Raw genomic sequence first — 21,642 nt, forward strand, 5'->3', positions numbered from 1 at the left:
CCTCTGGCAGCCCCTGTGCAGCTGGGAGGCTAAGCTGTAGTGCTAAGCTGAAGCCAACAGTTCACCACCAATTCATTCATGTTTCTAACCATTTTTCCTCACGTTAAGTTACATGAAGTTTCACCTTAAAGAAACTCCAGTGACCATAGTCAAATGTATCCCTGGGGCCAGAGCGGTTATTGTTAGTCATACTTCTACTATTATTATACACATAAACACATGTTATTATCACAAACATATACTATTATATATGAGTATGTACTTATAACATATATACTACCAAAATTCTTTATTATTACTAAAATTATTATTATGTTATTGTAGCTATTGCCATTACTGTCTGCCCTGCATCTCACTCTGTCCCTCCTTCTCTTTATGTATCATTTTTGTCATTTGGATCACTGTAAATGTTTTCCTTATCCGCTGTGAGGGTCCAAAGGACAGAGGGATGTTGTATGCTGTAAAGCCCTCTGAGGCAAATTGTGATTTGCAATATTGGACTATATAAATAAAATTGAATTGAAAATTAAGTTCAATTTGTGTTGTCTATGTAACCCACATGGTAGTGACTCACAGAACAAAATAGACAAACAAACCTAAGTACAAGAGTACTGCAATATTGTTATTTAATTCGAAATAACATAAGAGTTGTCTAAATAACAGAGCATTAAATATCCACTGAACACATCACAAGAGATTGGCGGGATACCTTGGGCCAATCAGCAATTATCTGACCCCATCTGTCCCACCCCCCCGCTCCCGTTTTGGGAGAGCGAGCAAGTGTGTGTATTCTTCCTCTTTATTCCGGAGTGTGCGACGAGACAGGGACGACATTGTGCGGAGTGCTGCTTAAAGGGTTAGTGAGAAGACTGAAAAAGTTGATAAAACTTCAGAAAATACCAGTTAACCGTTATAATATTAGCTGTATGCTGAGACGTATGAAGAGCTTGTGGAGTACATGTAGAGAGAAAAGTGAATTAGCACAGTCACTAGCTCCAGCTCTAGTAGCCCCATGCTAATAGCCGTTAGCTCCAACAGCGGTGGACCCTTCGGTATCCGTGACCTTCCCGCACACTCTTCGCCTGTATCACTCCGACTCTGACGCTGTGAGCTAACTGAGCGCCGCCATTTCATGTGAAGGCGCCCAGCCCGATAAGAGAGATCGGTGAGAATTATTTATTTTTTATGAGCAATTTTATATAACTTGAACCTCACTGAGTCATTTTTATGCACTTACTGTTTATTGTAAGCTGGGAGAAGATACTTTGTAGAGGAAAAAGTGTTTTGGTTTACATTTAGGTTATAAAATGGATGAAAGTAATTATTATTCTGCACGTGTCAGTGTATATTTTGGTTACTGAAGTAGTAAGGTGTAAAGCCTACATATTGTGTTATTCTGTATTTAAAGGTTGATATTGATGGAATGTGTGATTTGAAAAAAAAGGAGAAAAGTACTTTTACTTAGGGAAACACTAGTTAAAGAAAAACTAATGATATTTTTCTGACACTGTCTGTTGACAGGTCAGGTTTTTTTGTTTCTTTGTTTTATTTGGTTTATACCTTTGGATCTTTGACGCTGATGGCGAGCCTTCCCAACAGGACCTAGATACTGCCGTGGTCACTGAATGCATCCTGTTTCTACTGCACTCGGTGGTGTGGTAGGCCAACTGCTACACTCACACTCATACTTATCAATCCCCCCTTTTCCCCCCAACACACACACACACACACACACACACACACACACATATTCCCCTTGAACTGTGGACTTGAACTCACATTTTACTTTTATTTACTATTACTGTTGAGTAATAGAATTTAAAAAAAAAAAAAAAATAAACTCACATTTTCATCTCAGGGAACTGATGACTGAGTGGCAGGATATTTTCCAGCACAGTGGTAGTTGTAAGCAGCGGCGGACTTACCATTAGGCAAAACTAGGTGGTTGCCTGGGGCCCCACGTTTCTGAGGGCCCCATAAAACTCCTTATACATTTATTGTTAATAGAGTTTTTTCTTATTTGCACACATTATTTATGTTTTTGATTAAAATCCTTTAGCTAAAAAATGCCAGCAGAAAGCTTATTGTATTATGTGTGTCTCGGGGCCCCCCCTTCAATCCCCACTACATTGGATTAGTCCATTTTACTGTGCATGTGCTGAAAGGATTCAGGAAGACAACAGCAAAACAAACGGCTTGGTGCAGAGAAGAGAGAGGAGAAAAGAAAAGACAACAACAACGACGAAGTTGAGAGAAATGAAAAGAAGTTAACCCAGCAGAGCTGAGAAAAGGAGAAAGAAGCAGGAGAGTAGAAAATCTGATACAAAATTGACAAAAGTCACTAGTTTTTTCACCGTCACCACCAGCAACAATCAACCGGTGACATTCGTCGACATCCGTTCAGGAGGGTCCATCGTGTGGAGATCGAGATGAACAACCAATGAGTAACGTTAGCAAAACTGTCCAAGGGGTAATTTTTTTTTTATATTGATAAGTATTCCTTTACGTTATGCATTCAAAACATTGCAAAGTATGTAAGTAAATTATTAACAGCTACTCACTCTGCATTAAAATGATCCCTGTCAGTGTTATAGCTTTGTATTAATGTTGCTTTAATGTGTGTTATAATTTACTGCTGTAGATGTTTAAGGTTGAGGAAAAAGTAAAAAAAAGGAGAGAAAAGGAGAGGAAGACAGTGAGAAAAAGGGACAGAAGAAGAAAAAAGGGAGAGGGAGACAATGAATAAAAGGACAGAAGTATGAAAAAAGGGAGAAAGACAATGACAAAAAGGGACAGGGAGAGAGAAAGAAAATAGGGAGAGGAAGACAATGAGAAAAAGGGACAGAAAGAGAGAGGGACAAAAGGTAAAAAATAACACGTGTATTCTGTTAAAATGTATGTATCTGTATAATTGACCTGTTGTTGTTTTGTGTGTTATCTTCTCATGTCAGCACCACATAGAGCATGTACTGGCTGAACGTGCTTGCTGCTGCTGCCCATATTTGAGCTGTGTAAAGGTAAATCATCTCTGTCGCAAATACAGTCATGAAAGTCATGAAAGTACAACTTATCTAGTGAAATCAATTCTCTGTATTTGACCCATCCTGAACATTCTATCAGAGAGCCTGCTGGTAAAAAATAATATGTGTATATTCTGTAAAAATATGTATATCTGTATAATTTACTTGTTGTTGTTGTTTTGTGTGTTATCTTCTCATTTTAGCACCACAACAATAAAAGGATCAATTAAAGGATGTGGAGGGCCCCCCCATAGCTAAATCCACCCCTGAATGTAAGTAGAGCAGTGATTGTGTACTGTGAACTGTGTTTGAATTGAATCTCATCAGAAAGAAACTGTGAATTGAAGGTTTATTACTGTGTATTTGGTTTAAAGGGTGAACCAATTTCAGTTTGAATTTGAACTTAGAGTAATTGCTAATGTGATTTCAACTGTGGTTTAACACAACTTGTGTTACTACTGTCACTGTAAGTGGTATTGATAGTTTATTTTGTAGGTTTTTTTTTTCTTTACTTTGCAATTAGAAGCTGGCATATTCTAAATCAAACCTTTTGTCTTTGAGTCTCATTTAAGCATTTCCCTCTGCTCCAGCAGCCGAACCTACTGGTCCATTACACACTATAATAAGTAATCAACACTCAACATATTACATCTATTTTATTTATTAGTTATCTAATTAACACAAACTCTGACAAATTATTATTTCAGGATGTAAGTACTGTATATGCTGGCCTTAATGGGGACTCAGAGGTGACAAAAACAATGCACAGACTGCAATACGTGGGGGGTCAGCAGGGGCCCAAAATCATTTTCCCCCCAGGGCCTCATAATATGTTATTCCAGCCCTGATTCCAGGGGCTAAACTTCTATATGTTCTTCTGCACTTTGGAGTCACATTTCCAGGCACACACCCCCATAGTGTCATTCTGTTAGCCAGGGTGTTATATTATATTCATATATTTCTAAAATTAAAACCACACAACAAACCTGTGAAAAGATGAACTAAACATTTTTCTTTTAAACATGGCTGAACAGACTCCATTTGAAGCCCTCTATTGGTCCAAACATGTGATATCCCTCTGCAGTAATGAGAGGCTGTCATATTGTTAGAGCGCACACTGATCTTGAAAGCATTCTGCAACATTCATCATTCTTCTCACACCCTCTTCCATACTGCTCCCTCCAGCTAACATGCACTGTAACATCAACACAGTATGCCTCTGCCGTTACACAAGCCCATATTTAAGGCACATATCTTCATTTATAATTCTGTAAGTTGAGGCAGAAGTTTTCAAAGTGCCCCTGATGCCGGATCCATTTCCTTCTAACAGCTTAATGTCATTCAATCTTAGGGGATTTATTGGCACTCCTCGCCTTTTGTTCTAAGACACGTCCCTTCAATACATGTAGAGGGACTCCAGAAAGAGAATAGCTCCTTTTGAGCCTCAGCCAGTGTTAGATGAGATGATTGATGGATGCAGGTCTGTGCTGGGAATACGAATGGCAGGTTTTGACTCCCGCTCCCTTTGGGAAATAGAGGGACTTTAGCTTTCATGACAGAGGACTTACAGATGGAGCTCCAGGAGAGAGACACGGGGGGAGAGGGATGGAGGACGGAGGATTTCCCCCGGTGAACCAGCAGGGATGGACACGCAGGAAGTACACAAACCAGTTGTTTGCATGCATATCCCCACAAATATTATTTTTTAGATGACTGTCAAACACCTTCCACTGCTGTAGATGTGTTTTTATCCTCCTCCAAGCAGCCATTGTTTTCCATTCTTTTCAGCATAGAGTGAAAATATGAAAAACCCAGAGCCCTGAAATGTGTTTATAGATTATAACAAATTTATTTGGTTTATTTTTGTCAGTTTTATTATTGCATGGACACCTTTAATAAGCCTATTTCTGAATTTTAATGTGCCAAGATATGAGATGTGGCTGCTGAACAGGACACACAATAAGAAAATCTGGATGTGATGAAAAGCACAATGTGAATCTGACAGCTGCTTGCACTGAAATTGTGTTAGCTACTGTTATACTTCATTATTGAAATAGTTAATTATGGAAATAATTGAGTCCAAAAATAAAGAAAAAAGACAAAGCAACTATCTCCAGTTTTATTAATTTAACTAATCTACATAAGGTCTACCCAGTTACTACTCACATTCTTTACAGGTAGTCTGTGTTACGAACTGGAGGTGCAGAGTTAGAAAGTTGCAATTGAGTTGCATTATGGGAAGTGTAGGCTACAAACAAAAGGAAAAGAATTGACGTGCTTGACTCACCGTCTGAAAAATCACTGGGTGCCGACCCAAAAATCATAAACTGAATAAATCAGCACTCACAAATATCATATATCAGTCTTTTAATAACGCACAGCAGTATCAAAAATGGACGCGTTTCAGCACTTGGCTTTCCTTAAGCCAAATGCTGAAACGCGTCCATATTCATCAAATACCGACGCTTTGGGTTGATCGTCAGACCAAAGTACCAGTAGGCCTGTCACGATGTGCCATAAGTCGGTTAATTGCATGGTAAATTAAAAGGGAGACGGTAACTTTTCCGGCCGCGATTAATTGCCATATTCATGCGTGTTTGTTTTCCTTGTCTCTCTCCACCAAACAGACTTGATGACAAGAGCGTTCACTGCCGTGCATCGTTTGGCAACCAGGTGAGTTGGTTCGTAAGTGTAATGAACGGAGGGAAAGCTCTTGTCACCGAGTGTCTTTGTCTCTGTGGGGGAGGCGGGGCTATGGGCTACACACACACAGTGCGATCTTCGTGAAGGGGAGACGAGGGGGAGAAAGGAAAAAAAAAACAGTTGAGTGTAAGAGAAAGACAGGTAACTTGTTCCTAAACCAAATGACACGGCCCCTGTGTAGGAGTGTTTTGGATTTAAACCAAATGACAGAGGGGAGCCCAGTAATTAGGACGAGCCGGTGTGCCGGGTTTATTCTAAAACCATCTCAACAAAAAGAGTGAATATGACCAACTTAACTGCACACCTGAGAGTGAGAGACTGAGAGTCTATTTTTTTGTATTTATTTATTTATTAGAAATTTTTACATGTTATTTCGGATATTTAAATTGTCTTTTTTGCATTCCTAAATATTCTTGTTAAATAAGTGTTTATTTCTCTTTAAAAGGGTGTACTTGCATCACTATGCCTTTATTATCGTTATATAAGTTTAAAATTTTTTTCCAAAAACAGCAAAATTACAACAATAATAAAAATGGTCTTAAAAGCACAATATTACGCAATATTATCGCTTATTGCAATAATTTCTGATGCATTTAATTGCCCAGCAAAATTTGTAATTCGTGACAGGCCTAAGTACCAGCCCAAAGCGTCAGTATTTAACAACCTGAGATGAGACTCAACAATCATCTATCTTTCTCCAGAGTTACCAAGCCTTTCTCTTCCCAACAAGACACATACAGTACGCTGCTTGGTCAGTTCAGTTCACGTCTGTGTATCATGTGCTAGGTATCCTCCTGCATTTGTTGTTGTGGCACCAGGATGTTGTCTCCATTTATGCTTGTTACATGCATCCTGTTTTTTCAAAATTAACTTACAATGTGGGCCAGTGGTGGCCTGAGCACATTTGGTGCCCTTGGCAAGCCCAATATCTCATATAAACATATATGCAGGGAGCGATGAGGCTGGAGTCTAGGCTCCAAATTCTAACTATGTTCTGCTGTTGAAGTAAAGATTTAAAACGTGAGCTGTCTGACTGAATTGTAAATTTGGCAAATGACTTAAATTATCATAAACTTTTTAATTTAGGATAAATGGAGTCACAGACCTTTGTCACTTTTGGCCTTTTCAGTTTCACAGAAGACACTTTAACATGTCACAGTAAGACAAGCACCCGTCAAATGAAAAAATTAGATGATGGCTAAATTCCATTTAGCTGCTTCACTTTCAGGGTCCTGGTATTGTTCATGCTGATCACTGTCACACTGTCATGACTCACTGGGACTCTTGAATAGAACAGAGCGATCATTAATGTCATTAGGAACACCACAGACTCTCATTCCCCCCCACAGACACCACTGGTTATATTGACGGCTTCACATCTATTCATCTGTATGCACTACATAAACGCACATCTTTGGGACTGTATCTTTGTACACTGTACATTGCTTTTTTTTAATACTTTTATTTATATTTTGTACTGTGAACCTCTGCTCATTCCTTGGAGAAACTACCACTTCTAAAAACTGCACTGCTCTTTCATTTTTATTTAGATATATTGTACATATTTATATAGTGCTTAATATTTTATCAGAATTTTCTTCTGTTCTATATTTATTTCTTTATTTGCAATACTTGTTTTCATTTCATTTTCTCTATGTTCATGTTATGTGCCAATGCACAAAAGCAAATTATTTGTATGTGAATACTAATTTGGCAATAGACCTGATTCTGAGCTTTTAATCAAATAATGTGAAAAATGCTCACTATTATCTGTGTTAATATAATTGCAATAGCTTATTGTTAGTATTATTATTGCTTTGTCTACAGCATTAATATTACCTAAATGGGACTAACCTCGACGAATGGTTAAACAGAAATAGGGTCATCTCTGAACTCCCAGGTGAATAAATTAAGAACTCACTGTGTACTCAGATAAATAAAAGCCAGCATGACAAAGCCTGATGCCTGTAGCTTTGTATGTACGGTACATTACAATGTAGAATGCATATGTGCATATGTTCAATACATTTCCACAGCAATAATTACATCATCACAACACCAATGACGCGTTAAACCTAACACCATGTTTCTCTTTTTAACAGAAATACTAATTTCTGTCAGTAGTCATTTCAGTTGCATCAACTCTGTTAATTCAAGTCAATTTATTCATAGAGCACATCTAAAAACAGCAAATGTCAGCCAAGGCGCTTTGCAGAGAAATAGAAAATACAATAAAATTGAATAATTAAATTGAAAACAAATATATTTTTTCCCTAATAAGTTACTGTCAATATATACTTCGTGTAGATTTCCCACTCTTTGCAGAAAAAGTAGGGGACTATGCTCATTCAGCTGCTGGGTGACTTTCAATATCAAACAATTGTGTAGGTTGAGTGTTGAATTTCAAGGGTGGTAGCCAGTTAAATATAACTGTGGTTGAGAGAATCCCTTCATTTTCTTAAAAGGCTTTTATTGTGAAACATTGGCAGGAACCTGTTGTAGAGGATTCAGTGACTTGCATAGTTTGCATGCAACATGTACATATACTTCAAATGTAGCTCATCACATCTGGTGCCGCTTTTTGTGCTACTACAACATTTCGGCTGGCACATAACCAGCCATAGTTACTGAAAAAAGTAGTAAATAGGAAAAGAATAATCTGATGACATAACACACGTCATTAAAGATGTACAGGGATGATTAATCGTGGACTATCATGTAGTCTGCCATGTCTGGCGGCCAAGTCACAGTATAATTTTAATTTAATTTTAAGCTGAAACAAAAACAGTATATTGCAAACCAAACTAGACTACCACAATAGCACATCATCACTACTTCAGCATCTCAACAGAAAGCATCCGGGCTGAGCATCAAGTCCATGGAGTGCACCTACATAAAGTAATATTAATGTTAGCATTCACTGTAAATCAATGTGATCGCTAATTGAGATCAAGGCTTGTAAAAAAAAAAAAAAAAATGCATTCATTATGGCTAATTATGCCAATTTCCTACCAGCTCTCCATTGTTGCCACATTGGCACTAACATCTAATGAATAACACTCGGCCTTCCTCTAGGCTGCTAGTGCCTGGAGCGCCCACCTATCCACCAGCAAAAGTCCGACTGATGAGGCAAAACCTGAGGACCCCCAAAATGAAGCAAAACACCTTTCATCTGCGCAAACTGCCCACCCTGCTGTGACACAGAGCTGTTTAAAATATTGGCAAAAATATCCCTTTTCTGTGTGTAGTGTTAAAAATGTACACGATACTAATCATTATTACAGTATATAAATGAGTCTAGTTCTCTTTGCACCTTAGGTTATTAAAGGTCAGTTACAATAACTTCTTTCCAAAAACAACCGAGTATTGCCTAAACGCCTTTAAAGTCTTTTGTCCTTGTCGGCTATGGATCCACTTGCCAGCAGCATTGTGTGCTCTTGAAGCAATATTGAGGAGCGAAGAGACATTGTCACGCCGGTTCAATGCCTTGATAATTGACTCACAGACACACAAGGTGACAGCAGTGTGTGCAAACGTGTGCGCTTCACCCGCCGCAAAGCCATCGCCATTGTCACACCGCGAGACAGAGCCCCATTTTATTTTCATCACAGCCTCCTCCAGCTTTTGTAATCATCCTCCTTTCACCTGCTGCGTGCACGATCCAACATGGGAAGCAGAAGAGTAAAAATATGATAGGCTGCTTCCCAATCTGCCCAGCATGGCCAGTGGAGAGACTTGTGGGGCCAGTCAATACTGTGTAAAGGCTCCATTTAGCACTGACATGCCTGCGAGACGGGGCCTCCGGAGTGAGCGGAGGGGGAGAAGGGGAGAGAGGGTTCTTGAGATGCTTGCCTCTGACAGAGATGGATGGTCTGAGGCTCCACAGCCAGCAAGGACAAAGGGACACCCAGCCTAGTTGGCCTCCTCCGTCCGCCCGCCCAGAACCAGCACTTTCACTCACGGGATCCTGAGCGGAGGTGAAAATGAAATTACTGCGGGGGGGGGGGGGGGGGGGTACTGGTAGAGAAGCGGGAGAAGGAGGAAGTGGAGGAGGGGCGTGAAAGAGCTCAAGCATTTTGCTGATGAAGTCGTGTCTGGTTTTCTGACACCGTGCGTTTTGTCACCACATCGGAGCAGCTGAATAATTCATCACGGGAGATCCAGCGGAGCAAGTCTTGAGCTGTCCATTACACACACGTTTCTCCCAATGGCTGATGGGAGAGGAACTGCTGAGCGACACTTCCTACTTCCTTTGATCTTTAACCTAGCAGTACAAAGGGGAGGCTATGCTATCAGGAGGGAGTGCCATCGACAGTTATACACTCATCCCATTTTCATGTAGCACTGCTAATTCTTTTTTTGAAAGGTTCAGTGTGTAAGATTTAGTGGCATCAAGCAGTGAGGACTGAACATTGCAGCCAGCTGAAACTTCTTTTGGTTAGAATTTCTTCAATGTTCTTTGTTTGGTAGGGTTTTATCAGGAGCCAAATTATCCCCAGAGGTCTCTCCCTGAGCTTGTTTGGTAGGTCACAGACAGGCTGCTAGCCCACCACCTGCTAATGTGTGCTCACCTATTTCCCCTGATAACTCATTTTGAGCTAATCTTATTTCTGATCCAGACATTCAGGAGGTTTTTACCAAGAGCCACATCTTCCACAGAGGTCTGCTCTCCAAAAGAAATGTAACTGCTGATTTAAACCAGTAAAAACACTGAATAAGGCAATTTCCTGTCCAGCCCAGCAGCTGCTAATGTGTGTTTACCTTTTTTCTCTGATAACTTAAGATCCAGCTTTAGTGGGAGCCAAATTATCCGCAGAGGTCTCTTCCTCTCCAAATCAATCAGACCCTGTGATTTAAACTGGTAAAAACACTGAATAAAGCTTTTTCATATTACAAGTAAGTGTTTCTCCTACACTGTTTGGCACATCACAGATGGGCCGCTCACCAAGCACCTGCTAAAGTGTGCTCACCTGTTTTCTCTGATAATTTAATGTCTGCTCAACTTATTTTTTAACCAAACATTCAGAAGGTTTTAACCATGAGTCTCTTCTTCCTCTCCAAAACAAACAGACCAGGTGATTTTAACCCTTGTGTGACCCCTGGACATTTTTGTCCATTTCCAAAATTCAAAACTCCCTCACAGACAAATTAAAAGGTCACAGGGGGGTGATTTTTGTGCATGGGGGTTTCATTCTGGGTGAAATTTCAAAATCTCAACTTTCAGCACGAAAATCCATTATTTGACCCTATAATGCATTTTTATCCTATCCATGACCCTTCAAGTGGACAAAAATGTCCATTTTCTAGAAAGTGTCCAACAAAAGGTCACAGGGGGTGATTTTTTGCATGGGGGTTTCATTCTGGGTGAAATTTCAAAATCCCAGCTTTCAGCATGAAAATCCATTGTTTGACCCTGTAATGCATTTTTATCCCAGCAACAATAACAAATGGCTAAATGACAGGTGGACATTTTTGCCCTGCAGCCCAAAAAGCCTTGTTTTTCCCATTGACTTACATGGCAAAAGAGACGTCTGTAAATCAGTGGATACATTTTTTATGAGTGTCAACCCCAACTATCGGGATTTAATCCATTCAGTCCTATAACATTTGGAAAGTCTAGACGAGCTGCACAAGTGAGTTATTTTATCTCAGTTCAAGTAGAAGTTAACTCCTAGAAACTGGAAGTTAGCCAGCTTATTTTCAGATAATTATACACTAAAGAAAACACACTTATTAAATTATATTTCATTTCTGCCAATATTTCCCCCAAAATCCTACACACTGGACCTTTAAGTTTATCTTCATCCTGGGAAAGAAAACACAACTGAATTATCTCTGAATATCTCTGAAATTCATATTATCCCATTTATCGTGTGATGAAACAATGAATTACCCATAATTCCTCACAGACTTTGTTCTATGAAGTGTCTCCTTTTAACAGACTCTACTTTTGTCAGACACAAAGTAGCATTGTGCTGAACTTTTCTTTTCCAGATCCACATTTGTAAGAATATGGAGGTTGGCCTTGTCCAACACTCACCATCACCTCCCACTAAAGTTGCGGCACATTTCAAAGTCCTTGTAAAAGGAAAGAAAGAAAAAAAAAACAGCAACACACAAACAAGAATCTTTTGAAAGGACGCAAACAACAGTTTGGCACATTTTATCACAGCATCCTACCAGTGTTAGATGGAATAAATGTCATCCGACTTCTGCAAAGACTTCTCAAAGAAAGACTGCCAAGGCACTCCTCCTCTCCTCTTCCAGTGTGAGCAGTCTGTATTGTCTGCTTGTAACAATGGGAGTCCTTTTAAAAATGCGACACACATTATGTGTGGTACTGGGTGTTATGGTTAACAGTCTTTTGAAGGCTTTGTAGCCAGAACACATACAGTAAGTGTGCTTTGGTTTGAAATATCCACTTTGAAATTCCGCCTTAATAAAGACATTATAATATGTGATGAATTATGAATAGAGCTTTGGTTTGGTTTCATCATTATTTAAATTCTGACTTCTAATGAGTGCATTTTAATTGCTTTTTACTCATCTGCTCAAACAGCAACACAGCCAATTCTCCTAAATTACTGTAGTCTTCATTCCACAATGTTTCTTCAAAGCAATGTTGTATGCACAGACTGTAAAATACAGTAGTGTTTCAGATAATACAGGGAAGGGACTACACAAACACTGAATTTTAGATGAAAGTTTTTAGGTTAGATGGCAGAGTGTGTTTAAGGTGGAAAGGCTGTAATGTCTTTATTTTAGTTCTCTTAGGTAGATTATTTTTCCTGCAAAATTGGCATAGACCATAACCCTATACAGTTTTAAAAATGCAAATACTTCCTTTAACAAACTACAGGAAAATGTGCAAAAACAATATTGAATGTTTTCTTTCAGGTTTACTTAAAAGTTAATTGAGAAAAAAAATATCTGTCTGTCCACCTAATGTTTTGTTTGTAGATTTAAATTTAAATTATGAATGTATACCTAAATTCCAATACCAACACTCGGTCAAACCCCTCAGTGTCTGATACTGACACAAAATACAGCCTTTATTTTGGGAGGGTTACTTTTGAATAGTCAGTGACATGTACCATTGTGCACTGGGGCCCGTCACAACTACCTAGCGCTACTTGATTACTAATTAACCTGTTGAAAATGTAATAAGTAATGAAACTATTTTAAATACTTCAAAGTAATGTAACTTATATTTGCTAACGTTTCTCAATGCGGCATTTTCGTAGCCAGGCGTGGTCGGCTGGTTGCATTGATTTGGTTGCACTGATCTGATTGGTAGATGAGAAGCAGTGCAAATTCAAACGAGAACCAATCAAAAACAACACTGTTAATCTGAGTGCATACTGTCACATGAATGACACCTGGCTGGATGTCGACATACCTCCTTGTAAGCCGTCCTACTCTTGATGGTTTTTCGCAAACAATTTGTCCTAACGGCTTTGCTGAGCAACTATTAAGACTTTAGCAACATGGCTTCCTATGCTATAACCCAAAGTATTTTCATACAACAGTTTGGGTGATATCCTATGAATTATGGCCCCACCAATGACTTTACGTCCTTAACGTAAAGTTACCTTAAAATGACTCAAAGTTCTCTCAAAGTTCACACGGTTCTGAGCACCCGTCTCTTGGGGAAAGTCCTATGTTTTGCAACCCATCCACTGCGTCAACCTGCCTCATCACTGGACCACTTGGCACTGCTTCCTTCTTTACTCCCATCAGTGTATTGGTCACATGATCACTCAGCCTTCCAAAATAGTATGTGGGACATACACAAATTACTAGCTCATAATTTTATGGGATATGTATGAATTTTAGTGCATTACTTTTTGTAGGAAAACATACAAGTAGTGCAGAGAACAGCCTGTGTAACCACAAGTTCATGAGTTTCATAGAAGCAGCAAGTGCCCCTTGAGTAGCCTATGTAGTGCCACCAGTGCCCCCTGGGTAATACAGATTTTTTATATGAATTACCCAGTTAAAAAGAGTACCGTCAGCTTGTGAGAAGTGCACAGAACCAGTCATGGTGCACCAAAGAGTAAAACGTACAAGCACTGGTACTGTGTATAACGGTGAGTACCGGCTGACTTCGAGCATAACATAAAACCTGTTTAACTGACAGTGTTGGGCCTGGATACAATAAAGGTAATGTCCCCCTGAGACCCAATCTTATTAAAAAATAATGGTAATCACCCAGAGACACAAAGAAACAAGCTGGTGACCCCCTGGATCCTGACTCATCATTTGAGAAATACTGCTCTGTGGATGTCTTAATTAGCCACTTGCCTTTAGAAAATATTAAGACGGGTCTCCACATGGGTGTTGCTGTTGTCTCGTGGTCTTCCATATGCAGCCTTAATTTAGTAAAAGATTGCAAGTAAAGTAAGAAGGCAAAAGTAGTAGTAAAGTAATTTTAACGGCCGCTTTTGATTTAGCGTGCTCACCTTTGTGGAGGTGTAATTTAAGCAAGCTTACATATCTGCCGTCTCAATTAAGTTGAAATAGAGCTCATATTTTCCAATGAACGCCACATAATAAATCTGCCCACGTCACCCACGTAATGGCTTTGAAAAAGAAAGTCAAGACTTGGACTGGAAAGCAGAGCAGTCATGGACTTTTATGTCATCCTCCCATTTGGGAACGAGCACACCCATAAAATTGTGAATAATGTGAGATGTGATTTTCCTCACTATTAGACATTTCACATTGCACGGTCTGTTAAAGCCAATGGCTTGTGGAGGAGTAAATGTACTGTACTCCACCATGTGTCATCCATCTCCTCCAGGCTTTGCAAGTTTGTATGCCAGCTGTCCACAAATCTCCCCATATCACACTCCATCATTTGTCATTTCTCCCCAGTAAAAGGCAGTTGAATGGCAACACGCAGCCCACAGTGTCAGCTGAGAGCACGCTATATGAAGCGTCGCCACTCACAACAGGTCACCCACCGGAGGCATCTCATTTCCCAGCGGTGAGTTTCTGAGTTACGCGCTTGGTTCCCTGCCATGGTGGGCCATTTCATAGAGGCCAGGCATTGTAACCTCATGGTGGATGGCCGGGCGTTTTGATAAAGCCTGCAGGGGAATAAGAATCTTCCCTCACGCCTCCGCTGTGGATGCAGGGTTGCCTCATGCTTCCCTCTCCCTGAGGCGAGTGCACGTCTGCTACAGGTCACATGAGTGATCAAAGACACAGCGGGGCGGCCCAGAGCCACCGGTGTCTCCTGACTGCAGGCTGGGTGATGGAAAGCAGAGCCAACAGGTGGGCACCAGACAGAGCAGGGATAAAAGGAGCTTTGTCTGAAAAACAAGATGGAGGCACGCAAAGGGGCTCCAGGGAGAAAGGAAAGGAAGGAAAAGAAAGAGGCAGCAGCAAACCTTGAAGGTAAAGATGCTCCACAAATAGACTTTTTAAACAGAAGAAAGCACTCAGGATGACAAGTGTGCATCTTAGTAAATGATACAGTAAACAGCTGTACGAGAGGCATATGGCTGGAATAAGCATTTCCAAATATAGCCAGTCAAAAAGGGACAACTGTTACATCTCTCCAGTGTTTCTACACACAGACAGAAACAAAAGCCAGGTATGTCATGTTGAGAATTTCCATTGTAGGCTGAACTGGATAAGGAGGATAACAAGTTTAAATGACCATATGTCTGTGAGATCTCAGGAGGGGAAAGAGGGGAAGCACTGTATCAGCTTTAAGGAAGTAGCCCATCAAAGTGTATGTGAGAATAATTTTGCAGCATTACAGAGGTGAAATGGTTTGATCTAATTGATCATATGGAAGTGTTTAGTGTTTGCCTTTCATTTTACCACAGCGTGCTGAGTCCCTGATGGGATGCACGCACTGAAATATTGAAACAAATTAAGGAATGCTTCACACAGATTATTCTCATTGTCTTCATTCCGGAGGTGCAGCCTGAGGTGGAGACAGAGCACACAGAGGAATCACAGTGATTTCCAGTCTTAGGCTTTTCTTTGGTGTTTTAAAAGCTGATGAGGCTTTACAGTCAGAGACATGTTTCATTTCTTTCATTTTATGTTATCCTCAAAATCCTACAAAAATGCAGACACAACAGCATGTAAGTATACACAGTAGAAGGTCCATTTTTAAAGGGTTAGATGAATGATGAAGCATTTCCCCACCAGAATTTTTTTGGTTTGTGTTTTTTTACTGGACTTTAAGACAGAATTCAGACCTTTAATTAGATTTCAACGCGGGATCATTCTGAAGTCATCAAATTCCGGTGCTTGGGCAGTGACTTCCACATCAGACATCGGTGACAGAGGCAGTCCTTTCTCATTGGCATGATACATGGCTGGGTGCCTGATGGCATCAGGGGGAAGTGCAGAGGGACAGTAGTGTAACTTAAGGGGATGAAAAGTCTGAGTAGGGCAGGCGAGAGGGGTGGTGGATGGGTCCGACAACCACTGACCTTCACACGATAGGCCGGTGTTCACCTCCCATAAAGGCCAAACCCTGTAATTTTTTTCTAAACCTAAGCATATGCTTTTGTTGTCTAAACCTAACCATGTGCATGTGTTGGCTAAACGTAACCATGTGCATTTGGTGTTGAAGGAAAAAACTGCAGTGTTGTACCTATGTAGTGCATTTTATTAGAGACGGTATGCAAACTGTACATTTCCTATGAAAAGCAGGTGTATTTTGAAAAAAAAAAAAACACAGTGCATGTAACAGGCTGAAACTGACATGGTGCTCCAGAATGTCAACAACAGACACACCCAGGCGGCCTTTCATGTCCTATGTAGACATGGAAAGTCCATAATCAAGCAACTATATATGATGAGGTTGAAGTGAGGATGTGTTGTACATTTACATTAATTCATTTGGTGAACTATTTTGTCCAAGTAACATGTAGGCTGCAAGTGCCCTGTGCACACATTTGAAATGATCACTCCGTTAAATAGCTCGTAGGTTAATTATTATCAGCCCATTAAATGTCTCTTGGCATTTGGAACAGTTAGGTTTCACTTTCATTTTGTTAGGTTTAGACACCAATACTATGTGATTAGGTGTAGAGAAAAACACATGGTTTGGCTTTCACTGAGTACACTTGTTACTAACAACTAAGGTAATGTACATTATGTGTCATAAGTCACATATATCACATGAAATAAGTAACGTAGTTCAAATATTCATTGGTGACTTGTGGTTTCACATGGTACATGTTGGGGATCGATACTTAGATACAGTATAATTTTAAAGAAATAAATACCATATTCTTCCAATGGACATGCGCCATTTTAACCTTTGGCAGCACGGTGGTGTAGTGGTTAGCATTGCCGCCTCACAGCAAGAGGGTTCCTTGTTAAAATTCAGGGTGGGAATGTGGAGTTTGCATGCTCTACCCAGTTTTCTCTCTGTGTCTCTAGAAGTCTGCTTGGAAGATACCATGACCCTACACTGTAGATAGCCGTAAATTAATCTAAAAATAAAAATAAAGTATGGAAACAAAACTGCTAACAAGACTTCACCCAGCGGCAACCTCCAGGGCTGAAAATTAAAGCCAATGTGAAGTGCCAAAAACTGCAGTTCCTCTAATGGCCACTTGAGGCTGGCTCCAAGAGCAAGTCAATCCCTATAGACCCCCATCTTAAAATGCCCAACTTTACAACAGAAATATAGATGTTTACAGCCTAGTACCAAAAATGGTTTTGGTCTCTATAGCTAATTTCATAACGACTTCACGGGGGGTTAATTTTTTAAAAACTCACCTGTGTACATTTCTTATGGCTTACAGTTAGGCATAATTAGGGACAAGGCTGATTTGAGTGATAGGCTGTCTGCCAGGCATCACCTCAGTCCTTGAGTCAGATAAACCCCTCACTCCTGCCCAGCTCCACCTTATTGTCCAAGTATGGTCATGTTTGGCTCCAAAAATAAAGATGGCAATGGCCAAAATGCCAAACTGATGGCTTCAAATAGGAGTACACAGACAAAAAATAATGGATGTAGCACAGTGAAGTCACCCATAGGTGGACTCCCATTATGAAAGGTGAAGACCCACATAACTTTGTAATATGCGTAACTTAAAGCCTTAATAAAATATAAATGGGGTATTTATATTAAGGTTCCCCTCCCGTACAGTTGTCATGAATGTCAAAATTAGCTACAGACACCAAAACTATTTTTTGTGTCATATGTGTATTTTTGTGCTTCAAATTTGGGGATTTTAACATTGGTGTCACGGGGGACTGACTTGCTTTTGGAGCCAGCCTCAAGTGGCCATTCGAGGAACTGCACTTATTTGGCAGTTCTGCATTTGCTTTATTTTTCAGCCCCCAAGGTTGCTGCTTAGAGTCCACAGATTAATGGGTGATGTCATTGTGGCTGTGTCCATTACTCTAATACAGTCTATGGACTTCGCCCATTGGTTTGTCATTTTAAATGAACAACATTTGCATAAAAAACACAAAGTAATACAATATGTGCATTGAGCAAAGACATCATAAAACCAACGGTTAATGGAAAACAGCATTTTAATGTTTCAGATATTTTACAATGCCTCAATCAAAACATAGATTGTAGTGAACATGCTTATATAACAGGATAAAAAATTGTGTAAAGATGTAAACATTGGGAGTTTGCTGTCATATCATATGTATTTTTACACAGATCATAAACAATACAGTGATCTAATGATATTCCACATACATGATGGAATTTAGATCATGCTATATGGGCACCACATATGGTGAATATTATGCAGCCAAAGACTGTAAATATAAATTGACATGACAAATGGTTAGAAATACTAAACACATGTTCAAATTTGGGTCAACAATGATTTCCTCTGTCTCTTTATCCTTCTGTCTGCATAAATTTACATGTGCCAAGAAGGAGGAAAACAACCCAATGTGAGATATAGTGTTTTGTTTGTGTTTTCAGAGCATTAAAAAGATCAACAGCACATGATTAGGGTGGGAAAAAATCCCTAGGTGTATTTTGATCAAGCTTTCTCTCATGGCAATGGATCTTCCTGAAGTGGAATAAGCCTTCCTTATGGCATTTTCTCACATTCAGCAGAATAATGCGTGTCAGAGATCAGGCCTTTAAGTGTTGTAACGTATCTTCCTGAGCTCAGTGTTGGAAATAAAGAGTTGGCTCCAGTTGTTCGGAGGGGAAAAAGGTCAGCCTTCCACGTGATTAATGGCCTACATCAGAGTAATCAATAAATGTAAATCAAATGTGTAAAACTCCTGCAGGGTGTCAGATTGTTCACCGCCGTGCTAGTGTTGGTACGCCAATGACCTGGACCTAGACACGCTGCCACTCCTAATATATCCATTTTTATTTAGAGCAGAGCTAAAACTGCTGGTGGGCGGGAGGGGGTGGAGAGCAGCTATGAGACTGCTTCTAAGAAAACGCTGAAGTAGATACGGCCTGTGTGCTGGACTCACTGTTAGAAAACAAAGCACGGGCTCGCTGTTGTTGGGCCACAATTGGAAAAAAAAAATATTTTCATAACTGTTTAGAAAAAATGAATAATTGCATTGCAGGACAGATTGGTTTGCACAATTTTGTTCCAAATCATTATCTCGCTGGAAGTCATGGAAATCTTTAAAATCTGCAAATTGGTTTGCTTTTGTGCCAGCTGGACCGACATGGCTTCAGCTGATGGATGCAATTGGTAGAACTGAGAGGGACAAGATCCACAAATAGACTAATGAACATCTCTGCTGCCTGAGACCAGACTTTAATCCAGCTCCAGAAGGTGCAACACTGCTAAAATGGTTCTGGGAGAATCCAAGGCATTTACATGGAAGGTGTTCCTTTAGCAGGGCCAGCCCATGCCTTTCTGGGGCCCTGAGCAAAATGTCCCTGGTGCCCCCTTGCATAAACTCCTCGACCAACACATTTTTACTGCACAGTGTGTCTATTAATATAAATAATTCTGATTTTCAAAAGAAAAATAATTTCATCCTGAGACAGAAAAATAGAACTACTAACCGCAGGACCAGTTTAACCCCTAGCAACTGTGAGAGAAAAGTGGGTGCCACATGCCACCCCTATTAGCTAGTGATAAGTAGTTTGTAATGACTTTATTAAGCACAATTATAATTAACAGCACAGTGGTGCAGTGGTTAGCATTGTCACCTCACAGCAAGAGGGTTCCTAGTTCTAACCCTGGGGTGGGGGGGCCCTTCTGTGTGGAGTTTGCATGTTCTCCCCGTGTCAGCGTGGGTTTTCTCTGGGTACTCCGGCTTCCTCCCACAGTCCCAAGACATGCAGGTTAGGTTAATTGGTGACTCTAAATTGTCCGTAGGTGTGAATGTTAGCATGGATGCTTGTCTGTTTCTATGTGTCAGCCCAGTGATAGTCTGGCGACCTGTCCAGGGTGTACCCTGCCTCTCACCCAATGTCAGCTGGGATAGGCTCCAGCCCCCCCGCGACCCTCAAGAGGACATAAAACTGACAAACAATGCAACTCAATGCAAAGAAAACTTAAAGGCATGGATTCACTGAATCAAAACCATAAATCTTCAAATGAAATCATGAGATGAAATAAAAAGTCATAAACTCATAGAACTGTAAAATCACAAAGTTGCAGAAGTGTGAAGCGTAAAAAGAAAGAATTTCAGACCTGTATGAGGAAAGTCAGAGCTAACTAAAGGCTAAAGTGAACAGATATATTTTTAGCTTTCTTTTAAAATATTTAAAGAGCTTGCTTCCCTGGTATCTATAGGTAGTGTGTTCCATAGCTTTGAGGCATAATTGACAAAGGCTGCATCCCTGATCTTCCAGCCGTTGCTGGGAACCTCCAGTAAACCAGCAGCAGATGATTGCAGTGTTCCCCAAGGCAAATAGTTAACAGGGGATTTAGCGATGTAGCTCGGTCCCAGCTCATGTAGGGCTTTGTATAAAAGGAGGAGGAGCTTAAAATCAATTCTAAATGTAACAACCAGTACAGAGCGGCTCAGACTGGCCTGACATGCTCTCTCCTCTTGGCTCTAGTTAATAGCTGAGCCGCAGAGTTTTGAATGAGCTGAAGTCTCTCAGTGGTGTTTTCTGGGAGGCCAGTAAAAAGTGTGTTACAGTAGACAAAGTGGCTTGAAGTAAAGGCAGTTTCTCTGCATCTTTTTCATTGGGAAATGGTCTTACCTTAGCAATGTTTCAGAGGTGGAAAATGTTCGTCACCTTGTTAATGTGGGACTTGAAGCTTAGATCTGAATTTTGGATCACATCAAGACTTGTAACCTCGGATTTAATCCAGGGAGTTCAACTCCCCAGATTATTAAACAGCATTTTTCTTTTTGTTTTAGGGCCAACAAGCAGGATTTGTCCTTGTTGAACTTTTAAAAAAAAATATTGCTGATCCATTCTGTGTTTTTTTAAAATAGTATTGCATGGGGTGTGTGAGATTTAAAAAAAAATAATAAGAAGAATTTAAAAAGTATCGGTCATCCATAATTTCTAAAATAAATGTTCAAGTTCAATTTTTAAAAAAACGTAAATGTAAGTTTGATAAACCACATTTTACATTTATTTATATTTAACATTCCTGTTTTCGATGCAGTCGTTGACAGCTTTAAACTGTCAACTCAGACGAACACAGCCACATTAATGTTTATTCACTGTGTGTTACCACTGAAAAAATATTTTGAATGGGGTTTGGGAACCACTGCTCGACAGGGTGAGGCCTCAAGATTGGGTGAGAGTATAGGTGTTGCCTTGAGGTTCCTATATCATCTCAGTTTGAAAGGTGTTCTTGTGATGCATACACAATTAACAAATGCATTTGCAATTAATTAAGTTACCTCAAGCTAATTGTGTGAGTGAATGTGGAGCCTTCAGCCCCCCTGAGGGTCTGGGGCCTTGGGTGACACGAGTTTTGTTACCTCACATTATGTGCATACTAAACACCAATGAACCAAA

General features: G+C 40.0%; 1 long non-coding RNA gene across 1 annotated transcript; it reads left to right on the plus strand.

Moving 5' to 3' along the window:
* Positions 1 to 811: 811 nt before the first annotated feature.
* LOC125897525 (uncharacterized) lies at positions 812 to 3,526 on the plus strand. Its single transcript, XR_007450442.1, has 4 exons — positions 812 to 1,165; positions 1,522 to 1,658; positions 2,952 to 3,017; positions 3,224 to 3,526. It is a non-coding gene; the product is annotated as an uncharacterized LOC125897525 (long non-coding RNA).
* Positions 3,527 to 21,642: the final 18,116 nt, after the last annotated feature.

Source organism: Epinephelus fuscoguttatus, linkage group LG11, assembly GCF_011397635.1.
Source record: "Epinephelus fuscoguttatus linkage group LG11, E.fuscoguttatus.final_Chr_v1".
Classification (NCBI taxonomy): Eukaryota; Metazoa; Chordata; class Actinopteri; order Perciformes; family Serranidae; genus Epinephelus; species Epinephelus fuscoguttatus.